At 42.8% G+C, this 21,002-nt stretch overlaps 1 pseudogene across 1 annotated transcript; it reads left to right on the forward strand.

The window, feature by feature from the left end:
* The first annotated feature begins 9,012 nt into the window (after positions 1 to 9,012).
* On the forward strand, positions 9,013 to 17,840 carry LOC311100513 (cytosolic Fe-S cluster assembly factor nubp2-like; annotated as a pseudogene). Its single transcript has 5 exons — positions 9,013 to 9,114; positions 11,089 to 11,286; positions 11,515 to 11,669; positions 13,110 to 13,305; positions 17,697 to 17,840. The product of its transcript is annotated as a cytosolic Fe-S cluster assembly factor nubp2-like (transcript).
* The last annotated feature ends 3,162 nt before the right edge of the window (positions 17,841 to 21,002 follow it).

Here is a 21,002-nt window from a genome sequence, read left to right on the forward strand (position 1 = left end):
CACAATTGGCCCAGCGTCGTCCAGGGTAGGGGAGGGAATGGCCGGCAGGGATGTAGCTCAGTTGATAGAGCATGGCGTTTGCAACGCCAGGGTTGTGGGTTCGATTCCCACGGGGGGCCAGTGTAAAAAAAAAAAATGTATTCACTAACTGTAAGTCGCTCTGGATAAGAGTGTCTGCTAAATGACTAAAATGTAAATGTAATGTACTGGATTACATCACAGGATCACAGTGGTTCAGTTCCCTCGACCTCCGCAGCCGTTATTGGCAAGTGGAGCTTGGCCAGGCCAAAGACCGCCTTCTCGATTGGACAAGGACTGTGGCAGTTCACCGTGATGCCCTTCGGCTCTGCAATGCTCCACCAACCTTTGTGCGTCTTATGGAGCAAGTGCTGGCCACAATCCCCCGCAACAAGTGTGTAGTCTACCTGGTTGACGTCCTTGTGCATGCAGTAGACTTCCATGGATCTCTAGTGAATCTGCGTGAGGTTCTACTTGCCATCCGGCAGGCAGGACTCAAGCTCTACTCCAAGAAGTGTCACCTACTGCAGTGGGAGGTCAAGTTCCTAGGCCATGTCGTCAAGGCAGACATACATGGGTGTACACAGACATCTGTGTACACCCATTCATTGTGTACACAGATGCCAGCAATGTGGGCATTAGGACTGTTCTTTGGCAGGAGGGGCCGGATGGGGAACGGTGATGGCCTTCTACAGTCAGAGCCTCAACCGTGCCGAGCGCAACTACTGTGTCACACGGCGAGAGTTGTCCCTCTACGGGACCCCTGGCTCCTCAACTTCCGAGAACCACAGAGTCAGATGGCTCGCTGGATAGAAGAGTTACAGGAGTACGACTACCAGATGCAGCACCGGGCTGGTCATCTCCACACAAATGCTGATGCGTTGTCTCGGCGGCCGTATGAAGAGGAAGACTGCAAGCACTGCCCATGCTTTGAACAAAAGGAGGGTCTCCTGCCCACAGTGGTGGCAGTTCAGGCGGCAGACAGGAGCTCAGCACCCCTGGAGAGCTGAAATGACCATGACTTGAAGAGGGAGCAGGAAGGTGACCCGGTGTTGGCAACTGTTAAGGGCTGGTTGGAGACCAGCCAGCAGCCTGCCTGGAACAGAGTTTCAACCCTGTGCCCAGAAGCCAAGGCCTACCACTCCCAGTGAGAAAACCTTGCCATTCACAATGGGGTGCTGTTTCAAAGATGGAGGGAACTAACACACAACTTGGTGGTGTGACAGCGGCTTGTGCCTCGTTCCATGCGTGCCCATGCCCTGAGAACTGTTCACTTCGGGTACACAAAGACCCTCCAACACCTCCGAAGGCTGGCTGCCGCCAAGACATAGAACAGTATGTGCATCCCTGTGAAACCTGTACTGCCCACAAAGGACCAACCATACGCTCCCATGGACACCCTGGGTCCTTTCCCCATGACAGAGGCAGGCAATCGATGCGCACTTGTGGCCATGGACTATTTTACCAAGCGGCCAGAGGCCTATGTGGTCCCCGACCAGGGCACCACAACCCCTGCCAACAAAATAACTTCACAGCTATCAGGGGAGACATTTTTAAGCTAAGGTGTTCATCAAAGTCTGTGAAAAGCTGGGGGTGCGCAAGACAAGGACTACCCCCCTGCATCCCCAAAGCAACGGGCTCGTCGAACGGTTTAATCAGACTTTGGCGATACAGCTGGCCACTCTCACCTCCAACCACAAGAAGGACTGGGACCGACATCTGCCATTGGTCTTGTTTGCCTATTGGTCAGCAGTGCAGGAGTCCATTGGCTGCACCCCAGCAGCACTGATGTTTGGGAGAGAACTACGTACTCCAGTGAATTTGTCCTTTGGAAAACCTCCGGAGCCTGAGGTTCCTGGAGCCGCAGGCTTGGAGTATCTCCACCACCTTCAGCAGCGCCTGGACACAGCCCATGACTTTGCACAGCATCACTTGATGGAAGCAGGTAAAGCAGAAGAGGGCATACGACACCCACTGTCGAGGTTAGCCTTTCCAGCCTGGCCAAGAAGTGTGGATGTACAGCCACCGGCGCAAGTGTGGTCTGAGCCCGAAACTAATGAGTCACTGGAAAGGCCCATGCATGGTTCTGGAACGACTTTCTGACGTGGTGTACCGCATCCATCAAGATCGGCTGTCGCCTTACCAACCTCATACACCTAGTGAAGTGGAAAGAGAGGACAAGGAGGTGGTTACTCCTCCTTACAGCCCTGGACCATCGGACAACGCAGCGTTTTCCTCACCTGAGGGGCAAGGTCAGAATTGGACTCTCCCATGGCCACAAGGGCACCGTCTCGAGGTCAGGATGGCACCCCCCCATGGCAATCCCACCGCCGCCGCCGAAGACCCCTGTCCATTTTTCAGGACTTTATGTTGGATTGACCCCTTAGGTGGGGGCAATGTAGTGGCGGCAGCTTATTAGAGGATCTGGAGGTGTGGCTTGTTGGAGGCGTGGGCTTAGGTTAGCTCTGTTTGGACAATCCGTGGTCAAAGTGTCATGTCAGTTCATTTATTATGTTGTACACTGTTAATATCATGTCAGTTCATTTATTATGTTGTACACTGTTAATAAAGCATAAACTTATACACTGCCAGCTATGCAGTCTTAATGAGACAGACACAAGCACACGTGAAAGCAAAAAGCCTACTAGAGTTCCAATGTTAAGACAGTCACTACTCTGTCACAATATATTTCAGACCAATCTATTGCAGTTAATTAAAAATGTTACTTAATGTCTTTGAGTAGTAGGCCTAAACAACGAGTCACAGAGTTCGCAATAGAACCAGAGGGGGCCATCTTTTACTAGCCTACCTATATTATTGGGACCATCTGGTTACCACCTGTGTTTGGAATACATTAGAAATACAAATAGAGGTATATTTAAATGGTGTTGTTTTCTTTGAAAAGATGAGCCTGGCTTCCTGCCTGAGTGTGTCACTGTTTACTGTAATTTTCTGGAAAAGTCCATAATTAACCTATACTCTGGCTCCATTGTCTTACCTACTACTGCAACAACTTGTCAATAATTTTCCCTTCAAAGGTGTGTGACTATTAACATTGGCTGCATCTACATTGTCCTTCTCTCAAAGTGTGGACGTGCACATTTCTTCTAATCTTAGGGATTTAGCTCAAGCCAATGCTTACACCTATCCAATACTTGGATATCCATGAGGAGAGGGATGGACAATATTTATGTTTTTTATTTTTAATAAATTTGCTAACATTTCTAAAAACCATTTTTTCTTTGTCATTGTGGGGTATTGTGTGTAGATTGATGAGGGAAAAAAACAATTGTATCAATTTTAGAATAAGGGGTCTGAATACTTTCCGAATGCACTGTAAAAGTGACGAGCCATTCAGACCAGCCTTCCTGATTGAACGTTTGTAAACTACATTTTTGTCTAGGCTAGTGTAAGTCATGATCTGGCAATGCAATACTTGCACTTGACTACTTAAAAGTAGTACATGAACTTGAACAGTTGCCTCAGGCTAGGGTCATGTGATAAAACGATCTGTGTCAATGAACACACAGTAATGAGACATTTCATGGATATAATTACTAAATGTCATAATATCTAAATGGAGAGATTAGCTGATTTCACAATAATAAGACTTTAACTTAACCTCTCTGTGTATTTGTTCATGCTTCATGTCCAAGCCAGAATGTTGAATAAAATTACATTTAAACTTACTCTACCGGTTGTCTATGCGGTTTGTGCTTAATTTGTTCGAAATTTGGGACAAAATATCCACAGCAAAGTATTGTTTACCAAACTTTTTAGAGAGCCGGTAGTAGAGTAAAGTTAGTTTTATATTGGATATTCGGTATTCAAAATCAGGGGAGGATGGAGAACAATCAACTTTCTTTTGTTTTGATGATTTTTTTGAAGATAGAAATCTGAATAAATAAAAAAATACAATACAAATTCACACACAAAAAAAGGTGTTGATTGTTCACCATCCTCCCCTGATTCAGAAAATACAATTTCCATTGTCATGGCATTCTTGCTTGTAAGGAACATTTACACGATTTTGCAGGCATTCGCTTCGGAAATAATTCAGACCCCTTGACCTTTTCCACATTTTGTTACGTTACAGCCTAATTCTAAAGTGGATTAAATTATTTTTTCCCCTCATCAATCTACACACAATACCCTAATAAAGCGAAAACAGGTTTTTAGAAATCTTTGAAAATGTATTTAAAAAACAAAACAGAAATAGCTTATTTACATAAGTATTCAAACCCTTTGCTATGAGACTCGAAATTGAGTTCAGGTGCATCCTGTTTCCATTGATCATCTTTGAGATATTTCTACAACTTGATTGGAGTCCACTTGTGGTAAATTCAATTGATTGGACATGATTTGAAAAGGCACACACCTGTCTATATAAGGTCCCACAGTTGACAGTGCATGTCAGAGCAAAAACCAAGCCATGAGGTTGAAGGAATTGTCCGTAGAGCTCAGAGACAGGATTGTGTCGAGGCACATATCTGGGGAAGGGTACCAAAACATTTCTGCAGCATTGAAGGTCCCCAAGAACACAGTGGCCTCCATCATTCTTAAATGGAAGAAGTTTGGAACCACCAAGACTCTTCCTAGAGCTGAGCAATCGGGGGAAAAGGGTCTTGGTCAGGGAGGTGACCAAGAACCCGATGGTCACTCTGACAGAGCTCCAGAGTTCCTCTGTGGAGAGAGGAGAACCTTCCAGAAGGACAACCATTTCTGCAGCACTCCACCAATCAGGCCTTTATGGTAGAGTGGCCAGACGGAAGCCACTCCTCAGTAAAAGGCACATGACAGCCCGCTTGGAGTTTGCCAAAAGGCACCTAAAGGACTCTCAGACCATGAGAAACAAGATTCTCTGGTCTGATGAAACCAAGATTGAACTATTTGGCCTGAATGACAAGCGTCATGTCTGGAGGAAACCTGGCACCATCCCTACGGTGAAGCATGGTGGTGGCAGCATCATGCTGTGGGGATGTTTTTCAGCAGCAGGGGCTGGGAGACTAGTCGTGATCTAGGGAAAGATGAATGGAGCAAAGTACAGAGAGATCCTTGATGAAAACCTGCTCCAGAGCGCTCAGGACTTCAGACTGGGGTGAAGGTTCACCTTCCAACAGGACAATGACCCTAAGCACACAGTCAAGACAACGCAGGAGTGGCTTCGGGACAAGTCTCTGAATGTCCTTGAGTGGCCCAACCAGAGCCCGGACTTGAACCCGATCATACATCTCTGGAGAGACCTGAAAATAGCTGTGCAGCGACCTGCAGAGAAGAATGGGAGAAACTCCACAAATACAGGTGTGCCAAGCTTGTAGCGTCATACCCAAGAAGACTCGAGGCTATAATCACTGCCAAAGGTGCTTCAACAAAGTACTGAGTAAAGGTTCTCAATACTTATGTAAATGTGATATTTCCGTTTTTTATTTTTAATACATTTTCAAAAATGTCTAAAAGCCTGTTTTTACTTCGTCATTATGGGGTATTGTGTATTGATTTATGAGAAAAAATTACAATTTAATCAATTTCAGAATAAGGCTGTAACGTTACTAAATGTGGAAAAAGTCAAGGGGTCTGAATATTTTCCGAATGCACTGTATGGGTGATTCTTTAACTATGGTACTTTTCTTGTCCCTGGATGAAATAATAAAAACTAAAAAACATTTCTTCTTTTTTGTTTTTGTCATACTTACTCCACCCTAAGGGGAACTTATAAAAAATGTATCATGGCTCAATCATTCTTTTTATTATATAATATGAGGCCTTTTATGCATGGTTTTTACTGTTTTCCCTCTGTCCCTAAGCCAGACTTTGTATCTTCAACCTCGCTTAATTCTAAATTAAATATTTAAATAATGTAGATTTCAAGTACAAATGATAAAATACCATTTATTTCAATTCTACATATTATATATTGTGATACATATTCACATTTTCCTATATTTTTCATAAATAGAACCCTTGTCCCTTGGGGTCACTGTCATTTCCACCACACTGTACAAAATAGAATCCTGGGATCAGTGTTTTAGGTTTGTATATTTAGTAACCATAGCAACAGAAACTCCACAGTGGAACACATGGCTGGATGAAATGGTGTCCTCTACAGGGGGTAATGAAAAGAAGAAAAATCAAGGTAAATATGAGTAAAACTGAGAGTATGTTTATTGGTCGTCATTTCCAAACAGCTCATATTTCACATGGACGTAAAAATAACTGGATACATTTAATTTAATAATGTGTAATTTGTGTATATTTAATGCTAACTCTAAAACTAATATTAGCAGGCTAACATAGCATGAGATTTTAGAGGGAAAGTGGGGAAATGTCATTTCCACCACAGTCATTTCCACCACGGTGTTCATTGTGGTGGTAAAGACAGGTTGTGGTGGAAATGACATTGTTCGTGCTAAACAGCAAATTATTTGGGCTATAATACTGATACTAAATTCAAAAACAGTTTTAACAATATTACAATATTGTTGGTAAATAAGAGAACAATAGATAAGTAGGTTTGACATGATGTCTTGGCTCTTTCTTTAAGATGGCAAGCAATACCACAGCACAGAGGTCAAGATCATACAGAGAAAGAATAAAATCAGATCCACTTAAATATGCAGAGTCCCTCAAGAAGGACAGAGAAAGATACCTGAAGAAAAAGCAACAAGGTGTTGTTAAATCTGTGACAGAAATGCCGAAAAGAGAACAACGAAAAATGAGAAGACAGTGGCGAATTTCTCAACGAAACAGACGTAGGAAATGGAAAATGGTCTCAGCAGTGAATAGTTTCATGGCACATACAACACCACCACCATCACCAGACAACATGAGTGTTAATGCAGAAGACATCCCTGAAACACCTCAGCTGTGTGAGCCTACACCAGAGAGAACTCCACAGAGGAAAAGAGGGAGAAAAAAGGTTGCGAAGGCAAAAGCAAAGGTGTACAGAGATCTTAATGACATTAAACAAAAGCTTGAGGATGCCCTCAGAAAAGTTGAAAAATACAAAAAAAGAAGTAATCGACTGAAGAAGAACCTGGGGATCCTAGAGTCACCTAAAATGAAAACAAAGCAACAGATGCAGCAAGAAAGCAAGCAATTAAAGAAGACACTCCTATTCCATAACACCATTATGTCAGAAATAAGAAAAAAGTATCAGAATGTTGACAATCGTAAAGCTCGGCAACTGATCTCCAAACTTGTGGCTGGCAAGATCTTAAAAAAATACCGCCTGGTCACCATGGCCAAGAAGGAGTTTGGATTCTCTACAAAACTAATCAGGACAAACATGACAAGGGCCGACAAACTCAAATACACCCGCAAAACACAACGAAACAGAGTCAGCCAAGAAGTGAAGGAAAAGATAACAAAGTTTTTAGAACGCGACGATAACAGTAGGGCCACTACTGGAAAGAAAGAGACAATTACAAAGATGAAAAATAAAATGCAAAAGCGCTTCCTGGTGGATTCTATGCAGACACTGCACCTGAAGTTTAGACACGAGAATCCCGAAGTCAGACTCTCCTATGCAGAGTTTTGCAAAAAGCGACCCTTTTGGATTGTTAAACCAACGATCAAAGACAGAGACACATGTCTGTGTAAGCTACACTCAAACATACAGTTCATGGCAAACAAACTGTTCTTTCACAAAGTCATTAAAACGTCCAAAGTCACCGATCTCATGTATTCAGTTACATGCAAAAATGTGACAAAAGAATGCATGTACAGGGAGTGTCTGGATTGTAAAGACCATGAACTCCAAACCTCTGCCTTCGATGCTGGGGAGCAAACCTGGTGGTTTGAATGGAGAAGCTCTGTGGAGGACAGAGAAAAAAAGAAAAAAGACGGCTCCAAAGAAATGATTAAAGTTCACCACACAACGAAGGAAAAAGTATATGGGACTTTGAAGACACTTTTGGATGACTTTTCTGACCAACTGAAAAAAAAGATGGGAAAGCACATTCACAACATAAAACACCAATATCTGTCTTTGAGAGCACTAAAAGAAAAGATTGACGAAGACAGTATTGTTCTACAAATTGACTTCGCAGAAAATTACATGTGCAAATTTTCCAATGAAATCCAAGCGGTCCATTTTGGCGATTCCCACCAGCAGGTAAGCCTCCATACTGGTGTGGCTCACACGAAGAATGGTGTTGTGTCTGTTTGCACCATTAGTTCCTCAATGCGCCATGACCCATCTGCAATCTGGGCTCACCTCAAAAAAGTGCTTCCCTACCTCAAACAACAAAACACAGCTGCAACCACCCTGCATGTCATAAGTGATGGCCCAACCACTCAGTATAGGTCAAAAAAGAACTTTTTTTTCCTGAGCAAAGTACCATATGAGCTAGGATTCAAAAAGGTGACCTGGAATTTTCTGGAGGCCGGACATGGGAAGGGCCCAGCTGATGGAATTGGTGCGGCTGTTAAGCGCCAAGCAGACTCGCTTGTGGCCAAGGGCATTGACCTTCCAACTGGAAAAGTATTGTATGAACAACTGCTTAACCAGCCATCAACTGTCAAGTTAATGTACATCACTGAGGGGGAAATTGAAGAGATGGATAGTCTCCTTCCTGATGACCTGCTGACCATCAAAGGAACCATGCAGATACATCAGGTATCACACATGTCACTTTTGTTATGAGAGTTTAACATTTTTCAATTTATATCTCCACAGTATTCAAATGCACTTTGTTCTTTTAGATTGTCTCTACAAGACCGGAGGAGATTTCTTGGCGAGTTCTCAGCTGCTTTTGTGCAGATCCCCATCCTTGCCAGTGTTTTGGTCTCAAAAAAGTCAACATACTGGGAGCACAGAACATGGAGACTGCATTGGGATCACCAAGTTCAAGCACACTTACCAGCACATCTCAACCCATCATAGACCTGCATGAGGGACTGATTGGAAGTTAGTGTGTGGTACGGTATGATGGGGATCCTTACCCTGGCATTATACAGGATGTGGACCCTGAGGGTTGTGCTCTGGTGAGAACCATGAGTCATATTGGCAAAAACAAGTTATTCTGGCCTATGAGAGACGATGTTATTTGGTACCGGCCAGAAGATGTGATCAGGCTGGTCCCAGAGCCTCAACCAGTAACAAAGAGGCATGTGATGGTGGAGCCAACAGTTTGGAAAGAAATATGCTCTGTTCTTGACCATGAAACATAACTGAACCTCTGGCCCATATGCAAGTTTGACAGATACAGTATTTAGCAAATACAATGTCTATTTAGTCAGATTCAACTTGTTATTCCACATGATTACGTTTGACAGTACATGGATTTACGATATAACACACATGACAGTAATGTTTAAGTACAGAGTGTTTGCTCTGGTTCAGCATAGGCATATAAGTTTTCAATTTCAAAATATATTGCCTATTTTATCTGTTATTCAACTGGTTATATTAAGGTTATGTTAAGGTAATGATGACATAAAGGGTTTGCTCTAGTTTGTACTAGTTTGCTCTAGTTCAGCATGTAGAAAACAGTGAAGAAATGATTTGCTGATTTTTAACACAAATTCATGTTTTTAAATTTTTTGGATTGTTTTTAATTTAAAAATATTGGTGATATGTTTTTGTTCACAAATGCTGTTGCTTATTGATTTGCTCTGGTTCACCACATAGAGCAGTAGAAAAATTGTTTTTAATTGGAAGTTGCCTATCTGTCATTTCCGCCACACACTGTCTCTTCCGCCACGCCATGTCATTTCCACCACAACACATATTTTAAAGTAAAACATATAAAAAACATACAATCAAACCAACTATATTCAGTGGTGTTGATAATTGTGCAGTTAGGGCTAAGATTTGTGTATACACTTTGAGAAATATATGATTTTGAGCTATGATAAGAAAATGAAATGTTCCATTGACCTAGTTTTAGGTGTTTTTTAGTGTAAACATTGTAAAATCTTTACAGTTACATTTCTGAAAAAAATAATAAATTACAAATTTGAACAGATATGTGTGTGCTATTTAATCAAATATATTTATAACAGAAGATATTTCATTATTTTCTCTTAAAAATACATGTTTTGTTATGTGATGGATATGACCGTTTTCTTGGACTGTCAGATAAAAATGGCAAAAAATATATATTAGTAAATACAAATCATCACAGCCAACTTCAGGGAAGGTTTCCAGACAGATTGAGAAACCAACTGATACTAAAAAATTGTTTGTAGAAATGTTTTTATTTTCTGAAACTGTCTAGCTCAAAGAGTACCATAGTTGAAGAATTACCCGTATACAAAATGGTGTATTACAGCCTGATTAATCAGACTAGATGTATAGTAGACCTGTAATTGCATAATCAAAGAAAGAGGGTTGGAAAAGCTTTCCCTGGAAATTGACAGTGAAGCTGACCTTTTAGCAGTGATGCCATTTCATCAAGAAGATGCAGCCAGCACTTGCCCAAGGATGCTGTGAAGTTGGGTGTGCAGAGTTAGAGAGGGAACTGATCAATCTGCAGCATAAACTGAGGAAGCAGATGCTGGCTAAAAGTAATGACAGTAATCCAATGGATTACGTTACTAATTACTTTTGTCATGTCACATTTTCACATTTTAGTCATTTAGCAGACGCTCTTATCCAGAGCGACTTACAGTTAGTGAGTGCATACATTATTTTTCATACTGGCCCCCCGTGGGAATCAAACCCACAACCCTGGCGTTGCAAACGCCATGCTCTACCAACTGAGCTACATCCCTGCCGGCCATTCTCTCCCCTACCCTGGACCAATTGTGCGCCGCCCCATGGGTCTCCCGGTCGCCACCGGCAACGACAGAGCCTGGTTTTGAACCAGGATCTCTAGTGGCACAGCTAGCACTGCAATGCAGTGCCTTAGACCACTGCGCCACTCGGAAGAGTAACTGATTACATTTTTCAAGTAATCTGCCCAACCGTGTGTGTGTGAGACCAGTTACTTCTGTTCAGTATTTATTTTTCAGGTTGGTATTTTGGACATGGACCTGTGTGGAATATTGAGTCCACAAAACTATGTGTATGATCATGTTCACACATACCTGCATGTGTGACCTGTCCATCATCTGTCTGGGTATCAGGTTGGGATCCTGGATGTGGACCTGTGTGGGCCCAGTACCGCCGCATGCTGAGTGTAGGCAAGCCAGAGGTGCACCAGTGTGACTCGGGCTGGGTGCCTGTCTACACAGACGCCCAGAAGAGCCTGGCGCTCATGTCCATAGGCTTCCTGCTGGAGGACCCAGAAGAAGCAGTGGTCTGGATTGGCCCAAAGAAAACAGGTATGCTCAGTCTACATCAGGCTATTAGAGGCCAAGGTGGACCTTCTACAGTTACTCCTACTTTGAAACACTTGATGCATACGGCCCCTGATCAACATGAAGAGCCTTAAGGGTAGGGGCTAGGGGTTACTGGGTGGGACTGTGGTCACTTATCAATATCCTCTCACGTTCTCTGGCTCGCTCTCCCCCCATTTCTCCCCCGTCACTCTCCGTATGGTCACGTCACAGCTCTGATTGGTCAGTTTGTGTCTTATGTGGCGTGGGGGGAGCTGGGCGTGCTCCTGGTGTACACGCCCCTGGGGATGTCAGATGAGCAACAGGCTGTCCTGGAAAACCTGAAGAAGCAGCACAAACAAACTCACTACACAACAGGTACAGCACAAGTAAGAATGGTGTTGTGTCAACTCCTGCTCCCCACCATTTATAGAAGAGAAACAAAACAATTTCATTGGGGGTGGGTCTTAAATGCTGGCAACAGGAACCTTTTGTTCTGACAAAATGATTTACCCTTGACAATGATCTGCCCTTCTCCCGAAGTGCGCACTTGTGCACTCCCCATCATGCGTCCAAAAGCACTGAACTAGCGCAAACATGGGCTAGAGAGAGTTCAAGTTTCAAGTTTTATTAGTCGTACGGGATACGCATGGTATACATCATCCAACGAAATGCCTACTTGCAGGTTCCTTCTCCACAATGCAACAACAATAAGAAATAATAAAAGATAAGAATACGAACATAAAGTAAATGGCTCAGTAGAATAGAATAACTATTTTAGCATAAGTATAATACAGGAAGGCATAATTTATAGTCCAATATTTACATGTGTATGGGGGAAGAGGGGGATGGTGGGCAGTGTATAAACTGAGCAGTATAATAAGAGTCTGGTAGCGGCAGTTGTGATGTTTTTAGAGATTAAACGTTAACATGCACAGTGCACACCACCATGCTGTCTCTCATATCTGTGCTACAGGGAATTACAGCCCCAAAGGTCACTTCATTATAAAAGAAAACTTCTGCGCACATGGTGCACACAGGTAAAGGGAGTTTCCACCTTATTACGTATACCAGGATCATGTTCATTAGGGCACAATGAGGCAAAACCTTTTGCAACGAAAAAAAAGTGTGTTTCTTATTGGACAAGGTTGATGGTAATTCCAGTTTGAGAGCATTTTAATCCGTTTCGTGCCTTCTTCTGAACATGACCAGGTCCTTTCAAATCCATTAAAGGCCCAGTGCAGTCAAAAACGTGATTTTAATGTGTTTTTATATATATTTCCACACTGAGGTTGGAATAATACTGTGAAAATGATGATAATTCCCTTTTAGTGTAAGAGCTGTTTGAAAAGACTACCTGAAATTTCAGCCTGTTTTGTTAGGGTGGAACTTTGGCCTACCTGGTGACATCACCAGGCAATACATTAGTTAATAGACCAATAAGAGAGTTCCAAACCTCTCTGCCAATAACAAATAGTTTTCAGTTTTTCCCCTCCCCACTCAGACCACTCCCAGACAGTCCTAGCAACATTCTTGCTTGAGAAATTGCTCTTTTCTAAGAAGCTATTTTTGTTTATTTTTGACCATTTAAATAGAAAACTATTACAGTAAGGCACTTAATTATTACCCAGAAATTATTTGATATTGAGATAAAAACGGCTGCATTGGACCTTTAGAGGAAGTGAACAAGTGCACACTAGCGAAAGAAGGGCAGGGGGACAGAGAATTGGGACGTAGAACCAGACAATCAATAATGACTCTGGTTGATCCATTGTATTGTATTATATGTTATATTATATGGTACTTAGATGTACTGTTATTCTGTGCAGGCGCTATCAACAGGTGACATCAGGAGAGAGATCACATTCTGTATAATGACTTTGTCACTATTTTGTCATATTAGAATCTCAGCATATGCCAGTTCTGACCATTCTAATATAGTGTGTTTGCTTACAGGAATGCAGTATATTCTCCAAGGGAGGAGGAGAGGAGCTGGCCAAGTTGACAGGATCAGCATATTTGGGTAAGCGATATGACGTGTATTTCATTGAACAGCCACAAGATGTCAGTCTAACCAAGGGATCATCAATTACAATAGATTCAGCCGTGGGACGATTTCTACTTGAGCGGATGGTCAGGGGGCTGGAACCTAATTACAAATAAACCCAAACAGATTTCATATTTGACTAAAACAGAATCATTTCAAACCTTGCTTGCATTTGTATATGTTCACATACACAGAGTGCACAAAGCATTAGGAACACCTGCTCTTTCCATGACCGACTGACCAGGTGAATCCAGGTGAAAGCTATGATCCCTTATTGATGTCACTTGTTAAATCCACTTCAATCAGTGTAGATGAAGGGGAGGAGACAGGTTAAAGAAGGATTTTTAAGCCTTGAGACATGGATTGTGTGTGTGCCATTCAGAGGGTGAATGGGTGAGACAAAATAATGAAGTGCCTTTGAACAGGGTATGGTAGTAGGTGCCAGGCGCACCGGTTTGTATCAAGAGCTGCAACGCTGCTGGGTTTTTCACGCTCAACAGTTTCCCGTGTGTATCAAGAATGGTCCACCACCCAAAGGACATCCAGCCAACTTGACACAACTGTGGGAAGCATTGGAGTCAACATGGGCCAGCATCCCTGTGGAACGCTAAATACTTTCGACACCTTGTCCACGCCCTGACGAATTGAGGCTGTTCTGAGGGAAAAGGGGGTGCAACTCAATATTAGGGAGGTGTTCCTAATGTTTTATACACTCAGTGTATATCTCTCAATTATGCTTGGGAATTTCCAAAAATGTCTAAAAGTAAAATCCCTTGGAGTTGATTTGATGTTTTTTGCTGTATTTTATGTAAAAAATAAATAAAATAAAATTAACAAAAAGCACCCGTGGGCCAAATTCATCCCGCAGAGACCAGTTGGGGAACCCTGTTCTAATCCAACCGACTCCAGCCCTTGTCATCGTTTAGCAGGCATTTTACAGTAGAGCTGCACTGATAAAATGGTTGGTCTTCATTGCAGTGGAGTGCTTGTAAGATTTGGGGGAAGAGATGATACAATTCAGTCAAAGCGATAGAGGTCCAAGTAAGTGGTAGATTATTGACCATTTCACCATTAACACTCAACCATCCTCTGCTTTATATGAGTTGAAACCAATCACTGAGTAATGAAGCTGCTAATTTAACTAATTCCCCGAGCGGTAAGCCATATTTTCTGCAGCAGCACTATTCCCAGCCAACTACAGCATTGCTATGACTGTTGATGGAGAGGCGTTTAGAGAACTGTGTACTATTGACTGGCTAATGTAGACTGTGTGAAGACTAGTGGGTATACGTACACTACCGTTCAAAGGTTTGGGGTCGCTTAGAAATGTCCTTGTTTTCGAAAGAAAAGCACAAAAAAATCCATTAAAATAACATCAAGTTGATCAGAAATACAGTATAGACATTGTACATGTTGTACAGTGGGGAAAAAAAGTATTTAGTCAGCCACCAATTGTGCAAATTCTCCCACTTAAAAAGATGAGAGAGGCCTGTAATTTTCATCATAGGTACACGTCAACTATGACAGACAAAATGAGAAAAGAAATCCAGGAAATCACATTGTAGGATTTTTTATGAATTTATTTGCAAATTATGGTGGAAAATAAGTATTTGGTCAATAACAAAAGTTTCTCAATACTTTGTTATATACCCTTTGTTGGCAATGACACAGGTCAAACGTTTTCTGTAAGTCTTCACAAGGTTTTCACACAATGTTGCTGGTATTTTGGCCCATTCCTCCATGCAGATCTCCTCTAGAGCAGTGATGTTTTGGGGCTGTCGCTGGGCAACACGGACTTTCAACTCCCTCCAAAGATTTTCTATGGGGTTGAGATCTGGAGACTGGCTAGGCCACTCCAGGACCTTGAAATGCTTCTTACGAAGCCACTTCTTCGTTGCCCGGGCGGTGTGTTTGGGATCATTGTCATGCTGAAAGACCCAGCCACGTTTCATCTTCAATGCCCTTGCTGATGGAAGGAGGTTTTCACTCAAAATCTCACGATACATGGCCCCATTCATTCTTTCCTTTACACGGATCAGTCGTCCTAGTCCCTTTGCAGAAAAACAGCCCCAAAGCATGATGTTTCCACCCCCATGCTTCATAGTAGGTATGGTGTTCTTTGGATGCAACTCAGCATTCTTTGTCCTCCAAACACGACGAGTTGAGTTTTTACCAAAAAGTTATATTTTGGTTTCATCTGACCATATGACATTCTCCCAATCCTCTTCTGGATCATCCAAATGCACTCTAGCAAACTTCAGACGGGCCTGGACATGTACTGGCTTAAGCAGGGGGACACGTCTGGCACTGCAGGATTTGAGTCCCTGGCGGCGTAGTGTGTTACTGATGGTAGGCTTTGTTACTTTGGTCCCAGCTCTCTGCAGGTCATTCACTAGGTCCCCCTGTGTGGTTCTGGGATTTTTGCTCACCGTTCTTGTGATCATTTTGACCCCACGGGGTGAGATCTTGCGTGGAGCCCCAGATTGAGGGAGATTATCAGTGGTCTTGTATGTCTTCCATTTCCTAATAATTGCTCCCACAGTTGATTTCTTCAAACCAAGCTACTTACCTATTGCAGATTCAGTCTTCCCAGCCTGGTGCAGGTCTACAATTTTGTTTCTGGTGTCCTTTGACAGCTCTTTGGTCTTGGCCATAGTGGAGTTTGGAGTGTGACTGTTTGAGGTTGTGGACAGGTGTCTTTTATACTGATAACAAGTTCAAACAGGTGCCATTAATACAGGTAATGAGTGGAGGACAGAGGAGCCTCTTAAAGAAGAAGTTACAGGTCTGTGAGAGCCAGAAATCTTGCTTGTTTGTAGGTGACCAAATACTTATTTTCCACCATAATTAGCAAATAAATTCATAAAAAATCCTACAATGTGATTTTCTGGAGAAAAATATTCTCAATTTGTCTGTCATAGTTGACGTGTACCTATGATGAAAATTACAGGGCTCTCTCATATTTTTAAGTGGGAGAACTTGCACAATTGGTGGCTGACTAAATACTTTTTTTCCCCACTGTAAATGGCTATTTTAGCTGGCAACGGCTGATTTTTAATGGAAAAACTACATTAGAGTATCTAGTTTGAGAAACAGACGCCTCACAGGTCCTCAACTGGCAGCTTCATTAAATAGTACCCGCAAAACACCAGTCTCAACGTCAACAGTGAAGAGGCGACTCCGGGATGCTGACTTTCTAGGCAGAGTTGCAAAGAAAAAGCCATATCATAGACTGCCCATCTTAATCTTTTATTTTTATTGGCCAGTCTGAGGCTTTTTCATTGCTACTCTGCCTAGAAGGTCAGCATCCCGGAGTCGCCTCTTCACTGTTGACGTTGAGACTGGTGTTTTGCGGGTACTATTTAATGAAGCTGCCAGTTGAGGACCTGTGAGACGTCTGTTTCTCAAACTAGACACTAATGTATTTGTCCTCTTGCTCAGTTGTGCACCGGGGCCTTCCACTCCTCTTTCTATTCTGGTTAGAGCCAGTTTGCTCTGTTCTGTGAAGGGAGTAGTACACAGCGTTGTAGGAGATCTTCAGTTTCTTGGCAATTTCTCGCATGGAATAGCCTTCATTTCTCAGAACAAGAATAGACTGATGAGTTTCAGAATAAAGTTATTTGTTTCTGGCCATTTTGAGCCTGTAATCGAACCCACAATTGCTGATGCTCCAGATACTCAACTACTCTCAAGAAGGCCAGTTTTATTGCTTCTTTAAATCAGCACAACAGTTTTCAGCTGTGCTAACATAATTGCAAAAGGGTTTTCTGATGATCAATTAGCCTTTTAAAATGATAAACTTGGATTAGCAAACACAACGTGCCATTGGAACACAGGACTGATGGTTGCTGATAATGGGCCTCTGTACGCCTATGTAGATATTCCATAAAAAATCTGCCGTTTCCAGCTACAATAGCCATTTACATGTCTACACTGTATTTCTGATCAATTTGATGTTACTTTAATGGACAAAAAAATTGCTTTTCTTTCAAAAATAAGGACTTTTCTAAGTGACCTCAAGCTTTTGAATGATAGTGTATGTAGTATATTATACATGCAATATTAAAATAACTTGATATTTTCAGGTGCTGACCTCTAAGACATAGCTTAGTGCAGGATTCTTCAATTCCGGTCCTGGAGGGCCGAGACACCTCTGTTTTTCATCCTCTCCTTCTAATCAGGGGCTAATTCAGACCTGGGACACCAGGTGAGTGCAATTAACTACCAGGTAGAAATAAAAAACAGAAGTGTTTCGGCCCTCCAGGACCGGAATTGAAGAACCCTGGTTAGTGTGTTGTTTTATAAAGTAGGCCAGTGTGTTAGCTGCTAGTGTGTTGTTTGCTATGTGGTTGGGAGGCCTCGGGTTAAGAGTGTGTGCGTTCCCCTGGACCCTCTGCTCAGTATCAGCATAAAGGAGAGCAAAGACTTAATCCAGACATTCCCAGATAGTGCTACCTTCAGTGCAATCAACAGCATTGCACAGACCCTCCTGACAAGCCTACAGAATCCCTGAGCATGCAATGGACATTGCATTTTCAATAGCAATACATTGTAGCATTGAGCCTTTGTAAAATCATGTTGATACATACAACTTCACAACACATTTCTACATTGGATCTATCTAGTCATACTACAGGTATGTACTTCAGAAATCTACCCACGTAACACTTCACAAGTCTGATCAAGTGTGCTGATATTGAATCGAGAGCAAACCTGTCAATGCAATCCACTTCACCACTACCCAGCTGCCAGCACATTTAGGTTATTGTTACTGTGTAAACCACGTGTCAAACTCATTCCACGGAGGGCCGAGTGTTTGCGGGTTTTCGCTCCTGCCTTGTACTTGATAGATTAATTGAGGTCACTGATTAGTAAGGAACTCCCCGCACCTGGTTGTTTAGGTCTTAATTAAAAGGAAAAAACAAACACCAGCAGACACTAGACTCTACATTTAAATTTTTTTAAATTTTATTTAACCTTTATTTAATCAGGAAAGCAGTTGAGAACAAGTTCTCATTTACAACTGCGACCTGGCCAAGATAAAGCAAAGCAGTGCGATAAAAACAACAACACAGAATTCCATATGGAATAAACAAAACGTACAGTCAATAACACAATAGAAAATCTATATACAGTGTGTGCAAATGTAGTAAGTTATGGAGTTAAGGCAATAAATAGGCCATAGTGCAAAATAATTACAATTTAGTATTAACACTGGAGTGATAGATGTGCAGAAGATGATGTGCAAATAGAGATACTGGGGTGCAAATGAGCAAAATAAATAACAATGTAAATAACAATATGGGGATGAGGTAGTTGGGTGGGCTAATTACAGATGGGCTGGGTACAGGTGCAGTGATCGGTAAGCTGCTCTGACAACTGACGCTTAAAGTTAGTGAGGGAGATAAGTGTCTCCAGCTTCAGAGATTTTTGCAGTTCGTTCCAGTCATTTGCAGCAGAGAACTGGAAGGAATGTCAGCCAAAGGAGGTGTTGGCTTTGGGGATGACCAGTGAGATATACCTGCTGGAATGCATACTGCGGGTGGGTGTTGCTATGGTGACCAATGATCTAAGATAAGGCGGGGATTTGCCTAGAAGTGATTTATAGATGACCTGGAGCCAGTGGGTTTGGCGACGAATATGTAGTGAGGGCCAGCCAACGAGAGCGTACAGGTCACAATGGTGGGTAGTATATGGGGATTTGGTGACAAAACGGATGGCACTGTGATAGACTACATCCAATTTGCTGAGTAGAGTGTTGGAAGCTATTTTGTAAATGACATCGCCGAAGTCAAGGATCGGTAGGATAGTCAGTTTTACGAGGGCATGTTTAGCAGCATGAGTGAAGGAGGCTTTGTTTGCAAAATAGGAAGCCAATTCTAGATTTAACTTTGGATTGGAGATGCTTAATGTGAGTCTGGAAGGAGAGTTTACGGTCTAACTAGACACCTAGGTATTTGTAGTTGTCCACATATTCTAAGTCAGACCCGTCGAGAGTAGTGATTCTAGTCGGGCGGGCGGGTGCAAGCAGCGTTTGATTTAAGAGCATGCATTTAGTTTTACTAGCATTTAAGAGCAGTTGTAGGCCACGGAAGGAGTGTTGTATGGCATTGAAGCTCGTTTGGCGGTTTGTTAACACAGTGTCCAATGAAGAGCCAGATGTATACAAAATGGTGTCGTCTGCGTAGAGGTGGATCTGAGAGTCACCAGCAGCAAGAGCGACATCATTGATATACACAGAGAATAGAGTCGGCCCGAGAATTTAACCCTGGGGCACCCCCATAGAGACTGCCAGAGGTCCAGACAACAGGCCCTCCAATTTGACACATTGAACTCTATCTGAGAAGTAGTTGGTGAACCAGTCGAGGCAGTCATTTGAGAAACCAAGGCTATTTAGTCTGCCAATAAGAATGCGGTGATTGACAGAGTAAAAAGCCTTGGCCAGGTCGATGAAGACGGGTGCACAGTACTGTCTTTTATCGATCGCGGTTATTATATCGTTTAGGACCTTGAGCGTGGCTGAGGTGCACCAGCTCAGAAACCAGATTGCATAGCGGAGAAGGTACAGTGGTTTCAAAATGGTCGGTGATCTGTTTGTTAACTTGGCTTTCAAATACTTTCGAAAGGCAGGGCAGGATGGATATACAGTATCTCACAAAAGTGAGTACACCCCTCACATTTTTGTAAATATTTGAGTATATGAGAGGGGGGAGTGTGGCGGGGGTACCTGTACCAGACAGGGGGAGACAGGCCAGGGCAGACGGTGAACAGATCGCCAGGTGGAATCCAAGCAGCAGTGCAGCAGGCAACTGGAGTAGGTGTCACACCCACTTGGGAGAAGCTTTTTTTGGGAGGCAGATTCCTTGTAGAAAATCCCAGCTAGCTAGCTAATGTAGTTAGCAAGTCTCTGTCCACCGTTTTTTTACACGTGGAAAAGGAGGTTGTTAGCTAGCTATATCTCTTCAGTTTCGGCGAATGGTCCTTTGCGACGTCCGAACAAAGTTGTCCTGTGGCTGTTGTATTTTGGAGATTGCGAGGAGGATATCTTCTGATGTGATCAAATCAACAATATTGTTTCTTATTGAGGTAATTTACAATTGAAGTGTCCTGGCTGCATATCAGTTCAAAATAGAGATGAATCCAGGGGTACTGTATTGTAATGACCTCTGCACAGATGGATGGGGGCTTCAAAAGCCTCTGCATTTGGGTGGGGGAGGCTTTGAAACTCTCCTGCCATTGTTGGGCTCAAGGGCTTTGACACCTCTCCCTTCACACCTCAGTGCTAATTGATCTGATCTGTTCTGTCCTAGCAAGCTTGGTAGCCTTAACCTAACATTCAGTCCTTATAAAGTAAATATATCGGTGATTTAGTGCATTTTCATTGGGTAAGTATTATTTATAATAAGCCTCCTAGATATTTGCAGCCATAGGTGAGAATATCTCTCTAGGAGCTGATCTGTTGTCAGTATTGTGAAGACCATGGTGCTTGCCTACGGAGCTGTGAGGGGAACGGCACCGCCGTACCTTCAGGCTCTGATCAGTCCCTACACCCAAACAAGGGCATTGCGTTCATCCACCTCTGGCCTGCTGTTCCCGCTCAGCCCAGTCAAAACTGTTCGCTGCTCTGGCACCCCAATGGTGGAACAAGCTCCCTCACGACGCCAGGACAGCGGAG

This window comes from Coregonus lavaretus, assembly GCF_964263955.1.
Source record: "Coregonus lavaretus genome assembly, chromosome: 25".
Lineage (NCBI taxonomy): Eukaryota > Metazoa > Chordata > Actinopteri > Salmoniformes > Salmonidae > Coregonus > Coregonus lavaretus.